Raw genomic sequence first — 23928 nt, 5'->3', positions numbered from 1 at the left:
AAAACTTTTTTCCTTTTTTTTTCACTATTTTATGGGAGATTCTATGCATTACTATTGCGACTGGTCATAGATCATAATTTATTTTTTTTTCTTGACTCGAGTATAAGCAGAGGGGGGCTTTTTCAGCACAAAAACTGTGCTTAAAAATTCGGCTTATACTCGAGTCTGGAGTCTGTGTGCCTAAACAGAGATCTACCCCAAGTCCTTGGTTGCATAAATTTACAGATTCATTTAGGCCAGAAAACTGGTAAAAAAACATATATATGACAAATTTTAACAGGTAACATGGCCCTGCCTGCTTTGAGGGAAGTGGCATGTAGGGTGAAAATCTTTAAAAATTGCAATTTTTGTGCAAAATCTCTGATTTACAAGGCATCAAAAAGTTATCTGGCCCATAATTTTTCTTTTTTTAAAGCGAATAATGCTTCCTTCTCCACTTATCAGCCTGTTCATCTCTTCCTTCATACTAATAATATCTGTATTTAGCCCCACACAGAAGTCTATGGAGAGGGAAGGAGGAGGAGGATGGCGGCTAGTAATTGATTCTTTGCCTTATTCTGTCCAGTGGTAGAGCATTATCCTAGTGATAAGGTAGAGTAACAATAATGCGTGTACCTTTTCCAGCAGCCTCCTCCTCCTCCCCGCCATTTCCACTTTAGAAATAAATATAGAACAAAGCCTTTTCTTTAATAAGATATATTTCAAAGATTCTTATATTCACCCGTACTATTCATTCACGGAACATTGCGTTTTAATTGGAGGTACACTTTAATCAAAGGTGGAGTTTTCCTTTATACTCTATAGCTATATCAGTACCATATTCCGGGCCACTGCTGAGCTGATATTTCCCAGCACAGCCTGCTGGGGTATAACCTGGACAAAGCATGCTCTTCTGACTCGTAGGCTGTATAGAAGGCATTGTACTCCTGGAATTCAGCACAGCGGCGTGCATTGTATTACCGGAGCAGAATTCTAAATGCGGCATCGGGATATTATGTAACTAAAGATCAGTATATTACAGTAAAGCATTTGAAGATCTATTACAAAGATGATAGTTTTACATCTGCTGAGAATTTAACCAATGTCAATCAAAGGTTGCATTTCGCAGTAAGCCATAAAGTGAGCGCCTCGGCTTTGCAATTATGAGACTCCGGTAACTTTTTTTTTGCCTTTCCTTTTATTCTTTGGGAGAAATGCAATGCAGACAAACAAAATATAGCATAGTTATGGGAATCATTTGTAAATTACATTCTCGGAGTGGAGGAAAGTTGGTGAAAGTACTGAATTTTAGCGCTACTTAAAGATCACAGATGGGTAGGAAATTATATGCTTATTATAATTGCATGTACTGCAATTGCAATGTACTCTTTCATATGCTTAAAAATGATTATATACAATTATGGCACAGGGAATAAACCTAAGTGAAAAAATATAGTACTCGTGAAGAGAGGAGGTACAGCTGGAGTAGCATGGAGAACGGCGCAGTAAAACACCCGTGAATAAATACAAATGCTGGAATTGCATTACTTGGCTGAGGAAACCAAGATTATTGCCATAGGAAGCAGGTCATGAATTTTTAAAGGGAGATACGTTAAGGGGCTTAACTACATGTTCAGAAACGTAACTTGAAGCTCCCGGGCCCCAGAGCAAAATATGGAATGGGGCCCCCATATACCGTATGCTATCTATAACAATGGTGCCTTCTAATATTGTGGATAGGTCTTTGGCAATTACTACCTCTGCACCTCCTATAGCTATGCCCCTATAAGTGTTGTAATAAAGTAGATGACCCTATGGCTCAGGAGCTTATGCCTTTACCTGAACAGTGCTGAAAATGGGGTGCACTTTCAATGTATCCTTGAAAAGGTCCAAAAGATGGTTTTCATGGACCCAGGGGAATAACTGGTGGGGTAGCAGTGGTTACGACTGTCACAGGGTCCGGGACATTAGGGGGCCCGGTGGGTCCCGGAAGTGTGTAGGTTTTTTTTCTAATAGGTTGTTACCTGCTGGAGTAACCCCCATTCCTATTTACTTACCAATCCCGCTCATGGCTGCCTGCACTTCCCTTTCTGCAGAGGTGGCTGTGATCAGGAGCCAGGAACAGTAAGTAAGGCCGGACCCCACAAAACACCACTATCATTATACTTGGTGGTGGTGGTGGGGGGGGGTATAATGATCGGAGGCCCTATGTCCAATGTCACCTTGGTGCCCCGCCATTCCTAGTTACACCACTGCCTGGACCTAAGATAGTACTACAAGGCCAAAACAATAAAATAAGTCAATATAAAAATGTACAACCCTAAAAACTCATCAATATAATAAAAATACAAGTAAAAAATGATTTCCACAAAAAAAGACCATCTTCTTGGGCCATATAAATTATGTAACCAAGATGAACCCCACATATAAAGAAAAGTACCGATGCAGAGTGCCAAGACCTCACAAGGAGCTCACAAGGACTTGGGGGTCACTAAGTAGGATGGAGTTGTAGTGTCCCTGAGGATACAGGATAGTTATGGTTAGTTTCTCTACTCAAGGATGGTAAAAGGACTAAAATGGAGAAAGTGGCAGCAAAGTGATAGCGGGGATACTGAATTTCCCATGATGAGACTATTAAAGGATTATCTTATCTTATATGTTACTTCGAGGAGACAATGGACTTGACAGACATTTAGATCCCTGAACAATAGCTGTAAGTGCATGCTAGTGTTGTCAGTCATGTAATACCAGATATAGGCTAAGTGACTCTTAACCCCATGGTATCTGGTTCGCTGCTGGTCAGCAATGTTCTGGAGATACTTGTCCTCACTGTTCATTCTCTTGCAGTGGTCTGGTCTCAATCTGGCTTTCTTCCAGAGGTGCACGCTTCACCTCCTACCTCAACTTGGTCTCTGAGGCTTGGTCCCTCACATTTTTTTATGGATATCGGACCACATACTCAGAGATGATCTTATAGACTTTTGAATGGTTTGATGTCACCTTGTAGAAGAGGGTCGAGTAGCCGAAGTTCCTATAACTGTTCTGTAGCCTTAACCAATCCCTAGGATGGAGAACCGTAATGGCCAGTGCCTCTACCCCTTACTGACTACTTATTGGTAGATCTTCCTGCAGAAACTTCTGTGCCGGTATGCCATCTGCACTGGTGACCCCTAGTAAGCCCACAGCGTCTACTTAAATTCCCTTAGTGACGTTCATGGAGGTACAAGGACAATTGTCTAGATGACTTCATTGCCTAGTGACCCTGTCAATGCCTGAACAGGTATTTTGACCGAGACTCTGTCTTCCTAATTACATCATGGAAGACAGACTTGCACATTCTCAGTCAGCGCCCTTTATTGGTGTGCATACTTGAGGCACTGACATCCTAATTACATCATGGAAGTCAGATTTGCATATTCTTCCCATGAACAGGTATAGTGAACCAAGTTGTACTGGTGCTCAGTGACATCTGGGCAATACACACCTGCCACATTCAGCTGGAAACGCGTCGCAGACTTCTCACAAGAATTTCACAGGTTCCAAGGTTTCAACATGGGCAGTTTATGAAAGCTAAATCCCATCTGCACAACATCGTATGGATGGTTTAGTGACTCCAAACCAGGTGACAGGTTTCCTTTATGTGCTCAACATACCCTAACATCTAAATTGTTACCACCCAGATTGTATACAATCAGTTGTACAAAAAGATCTAAAAACAGGGACAACACGGTGGCTCAGTGGTTAGCACTGCAGCCTTGCAGCGCTGGAGTCCCGGGTTCGTATCCTGCCAGGAACAACACCTGCAAGGAGTTTGTATGTTCTCCCCGTGTTTGCGTGGATTTCATCCCATTCTACAAAGACATACTGATAGGAAAAAAAAAAAGTACATTGTGATCCCTATATGGGGCTCACAATCTACATAAAAAAAAAAAGAACTTAAAATCTAAAATCAGATCCTTGATATTTTTTTCTTAAGTAAATCCAACTCTCATACCTCCTCAGTCGGGCCCTAGACATCCCGACAACTCTTTTCTTCCAATCAGTATGTCTTTTATACAATAGGAGGAAATCCACGCAAACACGGGGAGAACATACAAACTCCTTGCAGATGTTGTTCCTGGCAGGATTTGAACCCAGGACTCCAGCGTTGGAAGGCTGCAGTGTTGACCACTGAGACACAGTGTTGCCCCATCCAGACAACTTCTTGCCCCGGCTCTGTATACCACTTCATACGAATTTGTCCAAACAAAAAATTTGCCCCTGTAATTTTCTTACAATACAATATCCAGCAAACATACAATAGTCATTAATCAATAAATCTGAATGATTTTTGCTTGGTCTTACCTTTAGAGATGTCCGAACAATGCGCAGTGTGTATATAATCCAAGAAACAAATTGACCCTACAGCGAGTTAGATTCTGTTCGTGGTCCTGAAGCAGAGAGATGAAAGGACAAGACTGCAGAAACTGCGAGAGGCATGTGGTTTTCAGGAGGGGAGAACGGAAGAGAGAGTTCATCGCCCAGTTTAATGCCAGAGCGCTGAACGGAAGGGGTCAGACACACATCCAAAATAGGAACTTCTAAAAAGCCCCGGAGTAATTGCCTTCTGCTTCTAAAGACAAGAACAAGTGTCCTCTAATAGCAATAATATTAAAGGGATGGAAACGAAATGCAGCCCAAGCAGCGACCAAGACGTTATTCTTCATTAAAAAAAAAAAAAAGTTTTTCCTCCCTTCTTGGTTAACATTATCGTGGCCAGACAACTATCCAACAAAGGTTACCGCGGCGTAAAGGAAAGTGTCCCATCCATCATCTGTAATACGTCTGCTATAAGGCGTCATAATCCAAAGCGAAGCCGGAAAGATGGAAACTTGGAGTATTTATTCTCTGCAATCTGGAATTTTATAGTCGTGCATAACACTGGAAGGTCAGCATTGATTCTGTAGCCGATAGAATAATTCAGGGCAATGTGACAGCACTCGGCAGAGTCATATATAACAGCAGAGGGAATGGCGGCCGCTCAAAATATCAGTAATGCAGATCAGAGATGTCATCATGTATACATGAAACAGTACATACACTTACTTCAAGGGGTATTCCGGTGGCAGCCAATAAGGGTTGTTCATTGTACAGTGAAGTCATACAACTTGCCAAAGCACTTTAGCAATTCTTTAATGGAGTTGTCCAGATTTTTTTTTTTCTATGGCCTATACTCGATACAATTGGCTACCAGACCGATGATCTGTACGGAGCCACTTCCAGCGCCCATCCTGTACACAATACAGAAGTTGTCTTGAGAAAGAGGATTGTCTCCACAATGCAGACTTCTCTTTGCTTTGAGGAGCTCTCCTCTGCGTCCCCTACCCTTTCCATAGGCTTCTATTGTACAGATTTGATCAGTAGCAGATGGAGATCAATATGTGAAGAAACGGACCACTCCAAATGTTACAAAATCATCAACGCCAGAGCACTTTAAAGGGATCCTATCATTGGATACCCTTTTTTGTGGCCGCTTACCCGTGAGCGTGCGTGGCCACAAAAAATTGCTGTGGGCATTAGCAGTCGGCTCTGCCTGAGGCCCGATGGCAAAGCCGATTGCGCATGCATAAAAGTTTGAAGCCAGCACCGGAAGAAGACGCAGGGAGAGGCCGTTCCTGGCGAAGATGGAAGCGGCACTGGAGATTTCTCTCTCAGCATTGGGGACGCCTCCAGCGCTGCAAGAGAGCTCATTTGCATACCGAAGAAATCGGGGTTTTCTATCGAACGGCGGCGCAGAGAAGACATCTAAAGGTAGGAGAAGAATAGCCTTTCTTAAGGTTATTCCTATCATGTTAGTCATTTTAATGATAGAATCCCTTTAAAGGGAGTCTGTCATCAGAACCAAGCCTATGAACCCTACCCTGCAGATAGGTTAGGTTCTTCTGAATCAAACGCTGCTTTCCCATAGTGAATAGGTGTATCCATTGCCAAAATATCACAACAAGGATGCTAGCATTGCTCCAAAAAGCTTATTTGTCTACAGGCAAAAACCGTGGCAATGAAGGCAGCGATTTACAAGGGGGAAACAGGTGACGCTATCTGTGGGGCTGGATTTATACGGTGGGTTCTGCTGACACTCTCCCTTTAAGTGGGGGGATGCCCTGAGGAATAACCGTGAATAAACCAACGTCACATAAATAACCATATTGAAATTAAACTGTACGAGTGGTCATAGTGATACTTTGTCGGACACATGCCATGAATATTTGAACAGTTTTCTGTGTAAAAAAAATCCACTGCAGCAAAAATGTGAGAAATACTTGGTGTGAATATAACCTTACAGTAGCAATACAAGAGATTACAAAAGTAAACAGTCTATATCCTGGTCACCGACATCGCAGGGAATTAAACATTTTAGTCTCAGCATTCCTGTATTTTGCTCCTGTGGCTACGAGGAGAATTTCTGTGAATGTCCTCATAGGAAACTGCTATTTGAGCAATCCCAGACGATGTTCTGGAAAGCACAAAGTGCCCGTGGTCTATAAAACCTGGAGCAGCGTTATATGTGTCCACCTAGTGGTGAATACAGGTGGAAAGCTTTATGATGAAAGTATAACGCAGAATAAGATGGCTGTATACCAGGTGACTACTAAGGAGATCACCTATAAATAATAGAGATGAGCGAACACTAAAATGTTCGAGGTTCGAAATTCGATTCGAACAGCCGCTCAATGTTCGTGTGTTCGAACGGGTTTCGAACCCCATTATAGTCTATGGGGAACAGATACTCGTTAAGGGGGAAACCCAAATCCGTGTCTGGAGGGTCACCAAGTCCACTATGACACCCCAGGAAATGATGCCAACACCTCTGGAATGACACTGGGACAGCAGGGGAAGCATGTCTGGGGGCATCTAACACACCAAAGACCCTCTATTACCCCAACATCACTGCCTAACAACTACACACTTTCCACATTCAAAAAAACCTCTATCAAAGTGGGAAAATACCTGGAAACCTTCTTTACTCCCCAAATGGATGGACACAAACCCCAATTTAAGCTCAACAAACAGTAACAACCACCCCTTTAAATCACGTTCCCCATGACAACCACAAATGGAATAGGCAATGGGAATTCCAAAAGCCCTCACCCTTAACTGTCATTTTGAGTGTGTGTGTGTGTGTGTGTGTGTGTGTGTGTGTGTGTGTGTGATGTGGTAAGACCTTCCAAAATTCACTTTTCTAGCCCTTAACATGAGCCCTTCCAAACAAAGTTACATGACCTTAAGCTGAGCTACCAGCAGAGATTGAGGCCCTTGGCATGAGTAGAGCCTTGCACCAGCAGTGTTTTTGGCACTTAGGGTGAGTTGAGCCTTGTACCAGCGTGTGTCCCTTAACATCAGGCGGGCCCTAAGTTCTGCGCTTTGCACAAAAGTTCCACATTAACTAGGCTGAATGGTACAAAGATTAGTAGGCCCGAGAACCAGGAACAGGTCTTGCAATGGCTGTCGGATAACGCTTAAAGCACATTGTCCACCAGCCAGTCAGCCTCTACCTCCTCTTACCCAACAGTCTTGTCCTCCTTCCACCCAAAATTCCCAATCTTCTCAGAACAATAACCCCAACTGTCCCTGCTCCCCAGAGCTGTTCTCCCTTCCTTTGACTGTACCGCAACCTGCCCCTCCATTTCGCGATTCCACGGACCTAACAGACGAGTATCTGTGTCCAGATGCTCAAACACTAGAGTCTCCTCCATTCCATCTCCGGTCGATTTGGTGGCGGATGACCAGCAACCCACCCTCATCGACGACGATGAGACGCAGTTGCTGTCAGGGCAGCCAGTTGACATGCGCATTGTGCAGGAGGAGGAGGCGAGACAGGAGTTGGAAGAGGAGGTGGTGGACGACGAGGACACCGACCCCACCTGGACAAGGCAGATGTCAAGCTGGGAAAGTAGTGTGGATGTTGAGGCAGGTGCAGCACCAAAAAGGGTAGCTAGAGGCAGAGACATGTCCAGAGGCAGAGGTCAGCTGCTTTGCCGAAGCCAGGCCAGACCCGGAATGTCCGAAGATGTTCCCTTTTGTACCCAGCCCAGAAAAACTCCCCCATCGAGGGCACGTTTCTTGAAGGTGTAGAGTTTTTTCAAGGAATGCGCCGAGGACAGATATAGTGTCGTCTACACAATTTGCCTCTCGAAATCGAGTAGGGGCCCTGAGAAGAGCAACCTGTCCACCACTTCAATGCACCGTCATTTGGAATCCAAGCAATGGAATCAGTGGCAGGCAGCAACGGCAGGACAAACGTCGCCCGCCGTTCATGCCACTGCCTCTGCTCACAGTGCTGGCGATGCACTCCAGAGGACGAGCCAGGACATCACTTCATCTGCCTCCGCCACTTTGTTGACTTCTCCCTCATCCTCCTCTGTTTCTGTCTTATCTCCTTCTCCTGCACCATCAAAGGCACCATCAGGCGCTTCTTTACAACAACCCACCATCTCTCAGACATTGGAGCGCCGGCAGAAATACACCGCTAACCACCCACCCACGCAAGCCTAGAACGCCAACATCGCTAAACTGCTGGCCCAGGAGAGGTTGGCGTTCCGGCTTGTTGAAACTCCCGCCTTCCCGGACCTGATGGCAACTGTGGCACCTCACTATGCCGTCCCTAGCCGTCTCAACTTCTCCCGGTGTGGCGTCCCCGCCTTGCACCAGCACGTGTCACTCAACATCAGGTGGGCCCTTAGTTCCGCGCTTTGCTGCAAGGTCCACTTGACCACCGACACTTGGACAAGCGCCTGTGGTCAGGGATGCTGCAGTGCTTATCTTTAATGACAGGCAGGGTGAATGTGGTGGAGTCTGTTCCCCGGGTGCAAACTGGGGTGGCCTATCTCCTCTCCCAGGCCAAAATTCATGGCAGGAGTAGACTGAAACCCTACGACGCTGCAACCTCCACCACAGCTACTAGCGGCAAACGCTAAAACACTGGTGTGGGGAGACGTCAGCAGGCGGTGCTGAAGCTCATCAGCTTGGGGGACAGACAGCACAGTGCCTCCGAGGTCAGGGATGCCATCCTGGCTGAGATGGCTTTTTTTTTTCCCTGCTACACCTGGGGCCTGGCATTTTTACGCCTGTGATAATGGCTGGAACCTGGTAGCGGCTCTGGAGCTTGCCAGCCTCCAACACGTTCCATGTTTGGCCCACGTCTAACCTAGTGGTGCAAAGTTTTTTAAAAACATACCCAAATGTACCGAAGCTACTGTTGAAAATGCGGCGCTTGTGCGCCCACTTTTGCAAGTGCACAGGAGTCGCTGCTAGCCTAAAAACACTCTAGCAAGGCCTACATCTGTCCAAACACAGGCTGTTGTCCGTCATTCACACACGCTGAAACCCTACAATACCATATCTTGAGCAGGGTGTGTGAGCTGCACAGACCTTTGATGGAGTTCCATCTACAAAACCCAAGGGTTCCTCAAAGTCAGCAACCAAAGTTTCTGCACCATGAGTTTCCAGGGGTGGCAGAGTTATGGCTAGGGGAAGAGGCATGGATAGGGATGATGTCTAGGGGCAAAAGCAGTGTGGATGTGGAGGCAAGCTAAGCAGGAAAAACTGGGGGTACAAGCTAAGGCATGGACTGGGGTGATGTCTAGGGGCAAAAGCAGTGTGGATGTGGAGGCAAGCTAAGCAGGAAAAACTGGGGATACAAGCTAAGGCATGGACTGGGGTGATGTCTAGGGGCAAAAGCAGTGTGGATGTGGAGGCAAGCTAAGCAGGAAAAACTGGGGGTACAAGCTAAGGCATGGACTGGGGTGATGTCTAGGGGCAAAAGCAGTGTGGATGTGGAGGCAAGCTAAGCAGGAAAAACTGGGGGTACAAGCTAAGGCATGGACTGGGGTGATGTCTAGGGGCAAAAGCAGTGTGGATGTGGAGGCAAGCTAAGCAGGAAAAACTGGGGGTACAAGCTAAGGCATGGACTGGGGTGATGTCTAGGGGCAAAAGCAGTGTGGATGTGGAGGCAAGCAAAGCAGGGAAAATGGTGGCTAGAGGCAAAGGGATGTCCATAGGCAGCAAGGGCAAAGATGCAAAACTCTCCCGTTTCAAGAATTTTCCTGACTTGTTTCCCCACAAAACATTCCTGGGAGGAGGGCTGAAACACCACCCTCCTCCTCCTCCGCTGTTAGATTTACCCCAGCTACGAGCTGAAAACGCTGCAACACTGGTGTGGGGAGACGTCAGCAGGCTGGGCTGAAGCTCATCAGCTTGGGAGACGGACAGCACACTGCCTCTGAGGTCAGGGATGCCATCCTGGATGAGATGGCAATTTGTTTATCCCCGCTGCCCCTGGGGCCAGGTTTTTTAGCTTGTTGGAGGGCTCTGGAGCTTGCCAGCCTCCAACACGTTCCATGCCTGGCCCACATGTTCAATGTAGTGGTGCAATGATTTTTAAAAACATACCCCAAATTAGCTGAGCTAAGGGTGAAAGTGCGGCACTTGGACACCCACTTTCCCAAGTCTACAGTACCTGGAGCTAGCCGCAATACACTCCAGCAAGGCCTACATCTGCCTGAAGCACCTACTGTTGTGCGAGGTCACCACATGCTCTAACCCTAGATACCGTATGTTCAGCAGGGTGTGTGAGCAGCAGAGACCTTTGATGGAGTACCAGCTACAAAACCCAAGGGTTCCTCAGAGTCAGCTCCCTTACTTTCTGCACCATGAGTTTCCATGGGTGGCAGACTTATGGCTAGAGGCACAGGCATGGATAGGGGTGATGTGTAGGGGCAAAAGCAGTGTGGATGTGGAGGCAAGCTAAGCAGCAAAAACTGGGGGTACAAGCAGCCGGTGACATCATCACTGACAAGCACAGCTGTCTGTCAGCTGACAGGCTGACTTTCACCAAAATGAACAGACAATGGATAGACTCATCATATACATGTCAGTTACATGACAAATTTAGTGCAATTTGCAAGTCCAAGATGGTTTGGAGATCTGCGGAGAGGAATCTCACCACCTCTTGCGGGTGCCATCATTTGGAAGGCAAGCCCTGGGCTCAGTGGGTGAGAGCAAGCGCAGGATAATCGTCGTTTGGCCTGGCGGCCACTGCCTCTTCCACTGTTGACAGGGCTGGCGCTGCAGTCCAGACCAGGAGCCAGGACACCTCCACATCTGCCTCTGACACTTTGGGGAGTTCACCCTTATCCTCACCTTTTCCTGCCATTTCTCCTTTTGCCCGCGCCATCATGCGCCTCTTCCCAGCAACTCCCCATCTCCCAAGCCTTTCATTTCATGCTAAAGTACAGCGCAACCCACCCACATGCCCAAGGCTTCAACGGCCTCATCTCAAGAAATCTGGCCCAGGAGATGTTGGAATCCCGGCTGGGGGACACTCTGCCCTTTTTGGGCAGAGTGTCTACTGCGCCACCGCACTGTGCCGTCCACACCAGCACTTTCCCCCAAACATGAGGCGGTCCCTAAATTCAGCGCTTAGCCCTAAAGTTCCATGTGACCAGTTACGAATGGACAAGTGCATGCGGACAGGGACGCTACCTTTCAATTTGGGCACAGTGGTTGAATGTAGTTGAGGCGTGGACCGGGTCGCAAAATGTGGTGGCCTGACTTGTCTCCCCACACAACATTCCTGGGAGGAGGGCTGAAACACCACCCTCCTCCGCTGTTAAATTGACCCCAGCTACGAGCTGGAAACGCTGCAACACTGGTGTGGGGAGACGTCAGCGGGCCGTGCTGAAGCTCATCAGCTTGGGGGCCAGACAGCACACTGCCTACAAAGTGAGTCATGCCATCCTCGATGAGACGGCAATGTGGTTTTTGCCACTGCACCTGGGCCCAGGCATGTTGTCATGTGTGATAATGGCCGTAACCTGGGATTGGCTCTGTAGCTTGGCAGCCTGCAACATATTCCATGCCTGGGCCACGTTTTTAACTCATTGCTGCTAATCTTTTGAAAAAGGTACCCCAATGTTCCTGAGCTACTGGTGAAAGTGTGGCGCTTGTGCGGATAGTTTTTAAAGTGTATAGTTGCCGCTGCTAGCCTCTATGCACTCCTACAACGCCTGTACCTGCTGGAACAACGGCTGTTGTGCGACGTCTCCACACTGCTGGCACTAAACATATCATGTGTTGAGCAGAGTGTGTGAGCAGCACAGACCTTTGATGTAGTTCCAACTCCAAAACCCTCGGGTTCGTCAAAGTCAACTCCCTCAGTTGCTCAACCATGAGTGGCCATGGGTGGCAGACTTATGTGAAATCCCATCCCATCCATTGCACTGGACACGAAACATTAGCATGCGCTCAGCACAACTTCGGATATGGCAGATGCGTTAAGCAGGGTGCAGGGTACAACACAGACCAGGCCCGAGCACCAGGAACAGGTGTTAGAAATACTGCAGCATCTGCCATTTCCTTCCAATTTTGGGGTTTTGGACCCGCCACCGACTTGTCTGGACCTAAGTGGGGATCATGAGACACAGTTGCCATCAAGGCAAGCTGTGGTCATGTGCGGTTTGCAGTAAGGGGGCAGTGCGCAATTGGAAGAGGAGTTGGTGGATGACGAGGCCACCGACCCCACATGGACAGGGGTGATGTCTAGGGGCTAAAGCAGTGTAGATGTAGAGGGAAGCTAAATCAACAAAAAACCTGGGTAGAAGCAAAGGCATAAACTGGGGTGATGTTTAGGGGTGAAAGCAGAGTAGATGTGGAGGGAAGCTAAGCAGCAAAAACAGTGGGTAGAAGCAAAGGCATGCAAAACTCTACCCTGTTGGAAGACTTATTCCTAGGTCTGGAACACGTTAATGGCCCCCCTGGACAAATTACTGCCACTCAGGGGCCTAGTGTCACCAGGAGGGACAAGTATAGGCGCATGTTGTGGGAATACCTGGCCGACACCAGCTCTGTCCTCTCCGATCCCTCTGTGCTCTACAGCCTAAACTTATTTTCTCATCTTTTTTTCTGAACTGCACATCTCTTGCCTGCTTCCTTTGGGATCTTAGAAATGGTGGTCCACTTCCACAGATGGTAACTTCAATAGACAGTGTAACGGGAGTAGCTGAGGGATCGCTGTCTTAACCACTTTTTGGCACAAAATTAACTTCCAAAGCCAAATATGGTGCAAGTATATGATGCAAGGACACCTACACACCTATCTCTGACACATTGGGGAGTTCACCCTCATGCGCCCTTTTGGCCTGCACCATCATGCGCCTCTTCCCAGCCACTCCACATTTCCCAAGCTTTTCATTGCAGGCAGAAGTACAATACAACCCACCCCCATGCCCAAGCCTGTAACAGCCTCATCGATAAACTGCTGGCCCTGGAGATGTTGGTGTTTGTTTATGCTTCTGGAGACCCAGGCCTTCCGTCAGCAGATGGCAGCTGGGGCACCTCCCTATGCTGGGCCTAGCCGTTACTACTTCTCTTGGTGTGCTGTCTCTGCCTTGCGACTGCATGTGTCCCATAACATCAGTCGGGCCCAGAGCTCTGCGCTTTGCTGCAAGGTCCACTTGACCACCGACACATGGACAAGCGCCTGTGGTCAGGGATGCTGCAGTGCTTATCTTTAATGACAGGCAGGGTGAATGTGGTGGAGTCTGTTCCCCGGGTGCAAACTGGGGTGGCCTATCTCCTCTCCCAGGCCAAAATTCATGGCAGGAGTAGACTGAAACCCTACGAAGCTGCAACCTCCACCCCAGCTACTAGCGGAAAACACTGTAACACTGGCATGGGGAGATGTCAGTAGGCCGTGCTGAAACTGATCAGCTTGGGGGACAGACAGCACAGTGCCTCCGAGGTCAGGGATGCCATCCTGGCTGAGATGGCATTTTTTTTTCCCTGCTACACCTGGGGCCTGGCATTTTTGCGCCTGTGATAATGGCTGGAACCTGGTAGCAGATCTGGAGCTTGCCAGACTCAAACACGGTCCACGCATGGCCCACGTTTTCCAACTTGTTGGTGCCATGTTTCTTTGAAACCTACACCATTGTGCCTGATATACAGGTCAAAGTGGGGCCATTTTCGTAAGTGAGAACTAGCCTCTGCTAGGCAGAAAACATTCAGAGCACACTCCTCTCATCTTCGCACCGTTGGCTGGCGGAGGAAGACGAGGGGGTTGGAGTGGCATCTGATGTCCCTATCCCACACGAGGCTAGAGGGTGCACTTCAGTGCATCCCATTGCTTCACCACAAATGGTGTGAAGGGGAGTGGAAAATGGAGGAAATGGAGAGTGACCCTTACAGTTGGGGCCAGCAAAGGCATGCCAAGTAACACACTGGCACACATGGCTGACTTCATCTTGGGTTGCTTTTCAACACATATTTCACATCATGAAGAACAAATAATACTGGATTTTTTCAAGCCTCGAACCCCGGTCTAGGTCTAATGTCTGTTCCTTTCTTATATTAGGGGAGAGGGAAAAAAAATTACTTCAGTGATACGTTTAGCGTACATAGACTGACTATTAATGTGTATCCCACTTAGTGTTGTTAGGGTTACACACCGTCACAACCTGGCTAAAGCTTCTATAGCTGTTAATAAAGTCAACATAACTTTACGGTATCCAAAAAGACAGCTGGTACCGACAGAGAGCAAGACAAATGTCACCCAAAGCTGTGAGCTCTGAACACCCACAGTGACTTTGGCGTCATCATCATTATAAGGGAGCGGGTGGTAATAAATAACTTGGCAGTGCCTAAAACCCAAAAAGCTTATACAACTATATTTACATTAAGATACACAAATGAAACTTTTCAGTAGCATGTCATGAGACAAGCTGATAAGCTCTTCCTTTGTGCAGTGCTATTTGAAAGTTAAACGCTGCCTTTATTTTAATTCTGGAGAAGGTGCAGACATTAGATTTAGAACATGTTGTCTTCATTGTCCAAATCCTCTATATAGGTAACGTGTTTTTCGGGCCGAGCTGTCTGGGAACGAGCTGGTGCAGCACTGACAACCTGGGTGAATATGGCAAGAGCCTGAGATGTAGGGTGAATGAATCCCCAAATTATTTGTGGAATTCCCAGTGAGACAATGGCACTGTATACCAGTATTAAAAATTGTGGGTGCACATAACCCCCATATATTCTTTGAATTCCCAGTCAGACAATGGCACTGTATACCAGTATTAAAAATTGTGGGTGCACATAACCCCCATATATTCTTTGAATTCCCAGTGAGACAAAGGAACTGTATAGCAGTATTAAAAATTGTGGGTGCACATAACCCCAATATATTCTTTGAATTCCCAGTCAGACAATGGCACTGTATACCAGTATTAAAAATTGTGGGTGCACATAACCCCCATATATTCTTTGAATTCCCAGTGAGACAAAGGAACTGTATAGCAGTATTAAAAATTGTGGGTGCACGTAACCCCCATATATTCTTTGAATTCCCAGTCAGACAATGGCACTGTATACCAGTAGTAAAAATTGTGGGTGCACATAACCCCAATATATTCTTTGAATTCCCAGTCAGACAATGGCACTGTATACCAGTAGTAAAAATTGTGGGTGCACATAACCCCCATATATTCTTTGAATTCCCAGTGAGACAAAGGAACTGTATAGCAGTATTAAAAATTGTGGGTGCACGTAACCCCCATATATTCTTTGAATTCCCAGTCAGACAATGGCACTGTATACCAGTAGTAAAAATTGTGGGTGCACATAACCCCAATATATTCTTTGAATTCCCAGTCAGACAATGGCACTGTATACCAGTAGTAAAAATTGTGGGTGCACATAACCCCCATATATTCTTTGAATTCCCAGTGAGACAATGGCACTATCTACCAGTAGCAAAAATTGTGGGTGCACGTAACCCCCATATATTCTTTGAATTCCCAGTCAGACAATGGCACTGTATACCAGTAGTAAAAATTGTGGGTGCACATAACCCCAATATATTCTTTGAATTCCCAGTCAGACAATGGCACTGTATACCAGTAGTAAAAATTGTGGGTGCACATAACCCCCATATATTCTTTGAATTCCCAGTGAGACAATGGCACTATCTACCAGTAGCAAAAATTGTGGGTGCACGTAACCCCAATATATTCTTTGAATTCCCAGTCAGACAATGGCACTGTATACCAGTATTAAAAATTGTGGGTGCACATAACCCCCATATATTCTTTGAATTCCCAGTCAGACAATGGCACTATATACCAGTAGTAAAAATTGTGGGTGCACATAACCCCAATATATTCTTTGAATTCCCAGTCAGACAATGGCACTGTATACCAGTATTAAAAATTGTGGGTGCACATAACCCCCATATATTCTTTGAATTCCCAGTCAGACAATGGCACTGTATACCAGTATTAAAAATTGTGGGTGCACATAACCCCCATATATTCTTTGAATTCCCAGTCAGACAATGGCACTGTATACCAGTATTAAAAATTGTGGGTGCACATAACCCCCATATATTCTTTGAATTCCCAGTGAGACAAAGGAACTGTATAGCAGTATTAAAAATTGTGGGTGCACGTAACCCCCATATATTCTTTGAATTCCCAGTCAGACAATGGCACTGTATACCAGTATTAAAAATTGTGGGTGCACATAACCCCCATATATTCTTTGAATTCCCAGTCAGACAATGGCACTGTATACCAGTATTAAAAATTGTGGGTGCACATAACCCCCATATATTCTTTGAATTCCCAGTGAGACAAAGGAACTGTATAGCAGTATTAAAAATTGTGGGTGCACGTAACCCCCATATATTCTTTGAATTCCCAGTCAGACAATGGCACTGTATACCAGTATTAAAAATTGTGGGTGCACATAACCCCCATATATTCTTTGAATTCCCAGTGAGACAAAGGAACTGTATAGCAGTATTAAAAATTGTGGGTGCACGTAACCCCCATATATTCTTTGAATTCCCAGTCAGACAATGGCACTGTATACCAGTATTAAGAATTGTGGGTGCACATAACCCCCATATATTCTTTGAATTCCCAGTCAGACAATGGCACTGTATACCAGTATTAAAAATTGTGGGTGCACATAACCCCCATATATTCTTTGAATTCCCAGTGAGACAAAGGAACTGTATAGCAGTATTAAAAATTGTGGGTGCACGTAACCCCCATATATTCTTTGAATTCCCAGTCAGACAATGGCACTGTATACCAGTATTAAAAATTGTGGGTGCACGTCACCCCAATATATTCTTTGAATTCCCAGTCAGACAATGGCACTGTATACCAGTAGTAAAAATTGTGGGTGCACATAACCCCCATATATTCTTTGAATTCCCAGTCAGACAATGGCACTGTATACCAGTATTAAAAATTGTGGGTGCACATAACCCCCATATATTCTTTGAATTCCCAGTCAGACAATGGCACTGTATACCAGTATTAAAAATTGTGGGTGCACATAACCCCCATATATTCTTTGAATTCCCAGTCAGACAATGGCACTGTATACCAGTATTAAAAATTGTGGGTGCACATAACCCCCATATATTCTTTGAATTCCCAGTGAGACAAAGGAACTGTATAGCAGTATTAAAAATTGTGGGTGCACGTAACCCCCATATATTCTTTGAATTCCCAGTCAGACAATGGCACTGTATACCAGTATTAAAAATTGTGGGTGCACATAACCCCCATATATTCTTTGAATTCCCAGTGAGACAATGGAACTGTATAGCAGTATTAAAAATTGTGGGTGCACGTAACCCCCATATATTCTTTGAATTCCCAGTCAGACAATGGCACTGTATACCAGTAGTAAAAATTGTGGGTGCACGTAACCCCCATATATTCTTTGAATTCCCAGTCAGACAATGGCACTATATACCAGTATTAAAAATTGTGGGTGCACATAACCCCCATATATTCTTTGAATTCCCAGTCAGACAATGGCACTGTATACCAGTAGTAAAAATTGTGGGTGCACATAACCCCCATATATTCTTTGAATTCCCAGTCAGACAATGGCACTGTATACCAGTAGTAAAAATTGTGGGTGCACGTAACCCCCATATATTCTTTGAATTCCCAGTGAGACAAAGGAACTGTATAGCAGTATTAAAAATTGTGGGTGCACGTAACCCCCATATATTCTTTGAATTCCCAGTCAGACAATGGCACTGTATACCAGTATTAAAAATTGTGGGTGCACATAACCCCCATATATTCTTTGAATTCCCAGTGAGACAAAGGAACTGTATAGCAGTATTAAAAATTGTGGGTGCACGTAACCCCAATATATTCTTTGAATTCCCAGTCAGACAATGGCACTGTATACCAGTAGTAAAAATTGTGGGTGCACATAACCCCCATATATTCTTTGAATTCCCAGTCAGACAATGGCACTGTATACCAGTATTAAAAATTGTGGGTGCACATAACCCCCATATATTCTTTGAATTCCCAGTCAGACAATGGCACTGTATACCAGTATTAAAAATTGTGGGTGCACGTAACCCCCATATATTCTTTGAATTCCCAGTCAGACAATGGCACTGTATACCAGTATTAAAAATTGTGGGTGCACATAACCCCCATATATTCTTTGAATTCCCAGTGAGACAATGGAACTGTATAGCAGTATTAAAAATTGTGGGTGCACGTAACCCCCATATATTCTTTGAATTCCCAGTCAGACAATGGCACTGTATACCAGTATTAAAAATTGTGGGTGCACATAACCCCCATATATTCTTTGAATTCCCAGTGAGACAATGGAACTGTATAGCAGTATTAAAAATTGTGGGTGCACGTAACCCCCATATATTCTTTGAATTCCCAGTCAGACAATGGCACTGTATACCAGTAGTAAAAATTGTGGGTGCACGTAACCCCCATATATTCTTTGAATTCCCAGTCAGACAATGGCACTATATACCAGTATTAAAAATTGTGGGTGCACATAACCCCCATATATTCTTTGAATTCCCAGTCAGACAATGGCACTGTATACCAGTAGTAAAAATTGTGGGTGCACATAACCCCCATATATTCTTTGAATTCCCAGTCAGACAATGGCACTGTATACCAGTAGTAAAAATTGTGGGTGCACGTAACCCCCATATATTCTTTGAATTCCCAGTCAGACAATGGCACTATATACCAGTATTAAAAATTGTGGGTGCACATAACCCCCATATATTCTTTGAATTCCCAGTCAGACAATGGCACTGTATACCAGTAGTAAAAATTGTGGGTGCACATAACCCCCATATATTCTTTGAATTCCCAGTCAGACAATGGCACTGTATACCAGTATTAAAAATTGTGGGTGCACATAACCCCCATATATTCTTTGAATTCCCAGTGAGACAAAGGAACTGTATAGCAGTATTAAAAATTGTGGGTGCACGTAACCCCCATATATTCTTTGAATTCCCAGTCAGACAATGGCACTGTATAGCAGTATTAAAAATTGTGGGTGCACGTAACCCCCATATATTCTTTGAATTCCCAGTCAGACAATGGCACTGTATACCAGTATTAAAAATTGTGGGTGCACATAACCCCCATATATTCTTTGAATTCCCAGTGAGACAATGGCACTGTATAGCAGTAGCAAAAATTGTGGGTGCACGTCACCCCAATATATTCTTTGAATTCCCAGTCAGACAATGGCACTATATACCAGTAGCAAAAATTGTGGGTGTATATAGCCCCAATTCTATTGCTAGGGGACTTGCAGGGTATTTCTGAGGTGAAGGTGGGGGGGCACACCGTTGGAACGGGGATTTGGGGTGTATATATGGGGTATACGGGAATACACTGTCAGTGTGTTCCATTCAGGATCCTGGGAAAGCTGGGTTGCGGCGATTGAGCCCGTCAGTGCCACGTTACACTGACAAGCTTCTCCCTGGAATTGAAGTTATATGTAAGCCCAATATATTCTTTGAATTCCCAGTGAGACAATGGCACTATATGGCAGTAGCAAAAATAGTGGGTGTATATAGCCCCAATCCTATTGCTAGGGGACTTGCAGGGTATTTCTGGGGTGAAGGTGGGGGGGCACACCGTTGGAACGGGTATCGGGGGTATATATCGGGTATACGGGAATACACTGACAGTGTATTCCATTCAGGATCCTGGGAAAGCTGGGTTGCGGCGATTGAGCCCGTCAGTGCCACGTTACACTGACAAGCTTCTCCCTGGAATTTAGCTCTTATAAGAGCTGTTGGTTGTCTTCTCCTTCCTATCCTAGCCTGTCCCTGCCTACCCAGAATCTAACCCCTAGCTAACTGGACGGAAACCTCCGTCCTCGGTGAATTGCAAGCTCAGAATGACGCGAAGCTGGGCGGCGCTGTTCTTTTAAATTAGAGGTCACATGTTTTCGGCAGCCAATGGGTTTTGCCTACTTTTTTCAACGTCACCGGTGTCGTAGTTCCTGTCCCACCTACCCTGTGCTGTTATTGGAGCAAAAAAGGCGCCAGGGAAGGTGGGAGGGGAATCGAGTAATGGTGCACTTTACCACGCGGTGTTCGATTCGATTCGAACATGCCGAACAGCCTAATATCCGATCGAACATGAGTTCGATAGAACACTGTTCGCTCATCTCTAATAAATAACATCCCTCTAAATGAGTCTACATGTACTTACTATAAAACCTGGTGATGACCATTTATATTAACTCTATCTACCTATAGGCAAGTCCACCACCACCCCGATGTGGATAATAACTACAATGGATCATTTAGGAGAAACATTAAAAATTAAAGGGAATTTCCAGGACATTGACCATTTTGGTTTAGTCTTTGTATAGGCCACAAATATTAGACTCCTGATACCCCCAACAGTCAGCAGACTGAAGGACGGCTCCCACGAGCAATGCATGCCCCTTACTAGGCACAGTGCCATACATTTTGCAGAGACTGTGCCTGCAACTGACTTGCTCAGCATAGGCCCTGGTCACATCTGCGTTCGGCCATTCCGTTCCCATCTCTGCAGGAAAATGCAGAGAGAAAAGTCCTCCAAGCAGCGCTTTTCTATCCGCATTTTTCCTGCGGAAACCACACGAACCCCATTATAGACTTTGGGGTAGGCAGGTTTCCTTAGGTAACCGCTTTTTATGTGTATAGGTTTCCGTTCGGCGGTTCTCCAAGTCGGCTCACCAAACAGAAACCTGAAAGCAGATGTCAAACAGGCCTTAGACCTATTAAAGTGAATAGGACTGATCTCTAATACCCGGCACTGCCACTAGCAAATACCTGGTAAACAATGAAGGGAATGAAAATCCTTCCAGAGCACTACCGCCTTATTGGTCCAGGTCTATGATAAGTTTACTGTACTGTTACATCATCTTGTGTGTTAGTCATACTATTGCATTATTTTTATACTGTGATGTCACTGTGTGCATTATGCCTATGTGAGGTATGTATGGTACAAGATAGCTCACATTGTACCTCTGTATTTAACATCAATATTTGTACCTCATGGTCTATCTATCTACTTTGTCTTTTGTGATAGTACTATGATATGATCATGTACATTATAAAGGCAATGTGACATTGTTCTGTGCATTATGACAGAACTGTGAAATGTTACTGTGACATCATGTTATGTCCTAACTCAATACTGTGACATCACTCTGGTAGAACTACTGCATCACTTAAAGACGAGAGCAAAATTGCTGTCAAAGTTGACCCCAATGGACACTGATCATATTCCAAAGTTTGATACCACTCGATTTCACCACATGGTTTTGTGACATCATGGTGTGCAGTATGATGATACAATGACATCATTTTGTGCATTATGAAGGTACTATGACATCACCTTATGTGGAAACTCAGTATCATCACTGTATGTTATTGCAATACTGTTTCATTAGTTACAGACTGGAGAGCAAAATTGTTGACCCTAAGCTCGTTCACACGGGGCAAGAAGGGGCAGATTCTGACACAGAATCCACCCCCTCACAGTGGTGGTCTATGTAGACCGCTAGCTTACTTTTTTCTGTGAGTGGCATGTTCCAGCTCACGGAAAAAAGAAGCAAGCTGCCCTTTCTTCAGGCGGATTCCGCGGCTGAGTCAGCCCCAGCGTCCGCCTCGCAGCAGCACCCTCCACACCAGACCCATTCATTTGGGCCTGCTATGGAGTAGGAAGCCGCGACTGTCCCGCATCAGAATCAGGACCAAAATACGCAGTCCCATGCCCCATGTGAACGAGGCCTAACAGAGACAGACCCAACTCCAGACTGATGTACTGGATTCCGCTATATGGTGGACACCAGGTCTAAGCAAAAACTGCCTGTATTAGGAAAGTACTATGGTATTTTTATTGCATTATGATGGTACTGTGACATCACCGTAAGGAGTAACTTAATAACATGACATCACAGTGTACAATATCGCAGAACTATTACATAACTCATTGCCAAGCAAGATTGAAGCAGAGCTCATTTCTGATATGGGGCTCCAGGATTACTCTTTAGGCTTTTAGAACTATCCAGATTTCAGTCAAAATTAAAACCTATCACGTGCACCATAGCACGTAGAAGCCTGAGAGCATACGGTATATCTTGTGGCATTGCCTTTCAAAGCAATCCAAGGAAATGTATTTGGTAAGTGCTTCATCCCCTTTAAAGCGCACGTACTTTAATCTTCTGCTGCAGTTGCTGGAATCTCAGTTTTCTGCTTATCTTCCTTGTTGTCAATACACAAAAGGAAAGAAATAAATCATGGATATTGCCAAGCTGGTCAGCGGATACACAGAGCCCGAGATGAAGTAGAAGACAATAAGTTGTATTTGTCTAAGTAACAAAAAGTAATTTTCTGAAGCTAGCGCATTAGGTTTTTCATCTTGTCTGCTCGGAGTCGGGTTAGATTAGGTGAATGGGGTGCTGGGGATAAATTGCACATTATGCACATCAGTAAAAGAAGACACCAGGATGGATACAGGAGCCCTGATACCGAAGGAAAAGCTACTAATAGTCAGCAATAGGCTCTCTGGGGAAGGAGCTCGGCAAGACTACAGACAGGTGGAGATAAAGGAATTCAGCACACGTCTTCCCTCCCCACAGATCGATAGGTGAAACATCTTATGATAGACACAGACCTGTTGCTCTTTTATGCCGAGGCTCAATGACCTACGGTTAACAGTTTAACATAGATTTGCTTGACAAGGTAATGTGAGTTATACAGACACGGAATAGGGAACGCAAATATTCCAAAAATACAGAAGAAATAATGCAGCAAAAATTAAACTGCGCCTATAAATGATGCACATATACCGTAGTAGTTACATATTCTGATATCAGGTACCTGTGGCAACATGGAATAACATTCAGGTTGCACTACCTACTCTATTTCCACTGCCGACTTGGAAGCCAGTCAAGCCAAAATAGATATCCCTCATCTCTGTCTACTGCCCTACCCGTGCTCTCCGTTCACTCAATGACCTAACAATTACATCCTCTATTATCAGAACCTCCCACGCTCGTATACAAGACTTCTCCCGAGCTGCACCACTTCTCTGGAATGCTCTACCCTGGACAATCAGATTAATTCCCAATTTCCACAGCTTCAAGCGCAAATTAAAGACACATCTTATCAGACAAGCCTATTACAATTCCTAATATAAACCCTTGCGTACCGTAATTAGAATTCCTAAAATTAACCCTTTGCTGTTCCAGCTCCCACATGATATGATGCCGTTTCAGGCTAACTCTATATGTCCAAGCTCCATCCACATATTAAAGGACACGACTGGTGACAGCTCATACAGTTTTATGTTTGTGTAATGATAGTGATATCTATTACGAAATTGTCTGACCACTGTATAAGCAATGACGCCCCTGCTACCTCTTGTGTCACCTACTCTACCTCATAGATTGTAAGCTCTTGCGAGCAGAACCCTCAGTCCCATTGTGTGAAGTAACCAGTTCTTTGTAATGTATCTTTCTGTCTGTATTTGAACCCTATAAATTGTACAGTGCTGCGGAATATGTTGGTGCTACATAAATAAAATGTATTATTATTAT

The 23928-nt window shown here is 45.1% G+C and overlaps 1 protein-coding gene across 6 annotated transcripts in view; it reads right to left on the bottom strand.

Annotated features, from left to right (window-relative positions):
• TSPAN4 (tetraspanin 4) overlaps nucleotides 1-23928 on the bottom strand; it is a 360764-nt gene that overhangs the window by 308504 nt on the left and 28332 nt on the right. For 2 of the 6 annotated variants that reach the window (XM_075281322.1, XM_075281324.1), the window contains exon 1: nucleotides 4324-4446. The exons of the other annotated variants lie outside the window; for them this stretch is intronic. The gene's annotated coding sequence lies outside the window, so the exon portion shown is untranslated. Of the gene's footprint in view, nucleotides 1-4323; nucleotides 4447-23928 lie in introns of those variants that run through there. 6 annotated transcript variants of the gene reach the window in all.

The sequence above is a fragment of the Leptodactylus fuscus genome, chromosome 7 (genome assembly GCF_031893055.1).
Source record: "Leptodactylus fuscus isolate aLepFus1 chromosome 7, aLepFus1.hap2, whole genome shotgun sequence".
Lineage (NCBI taxonomy): Eukaryota > Metazoa > Chordata > Amphibia > Anura > Leptodactylidae > Leptodactylus > Leptodactylus fuscus.
This window is presented reverse-complemented; position numbering and strand designations above follow the sequence as displayed.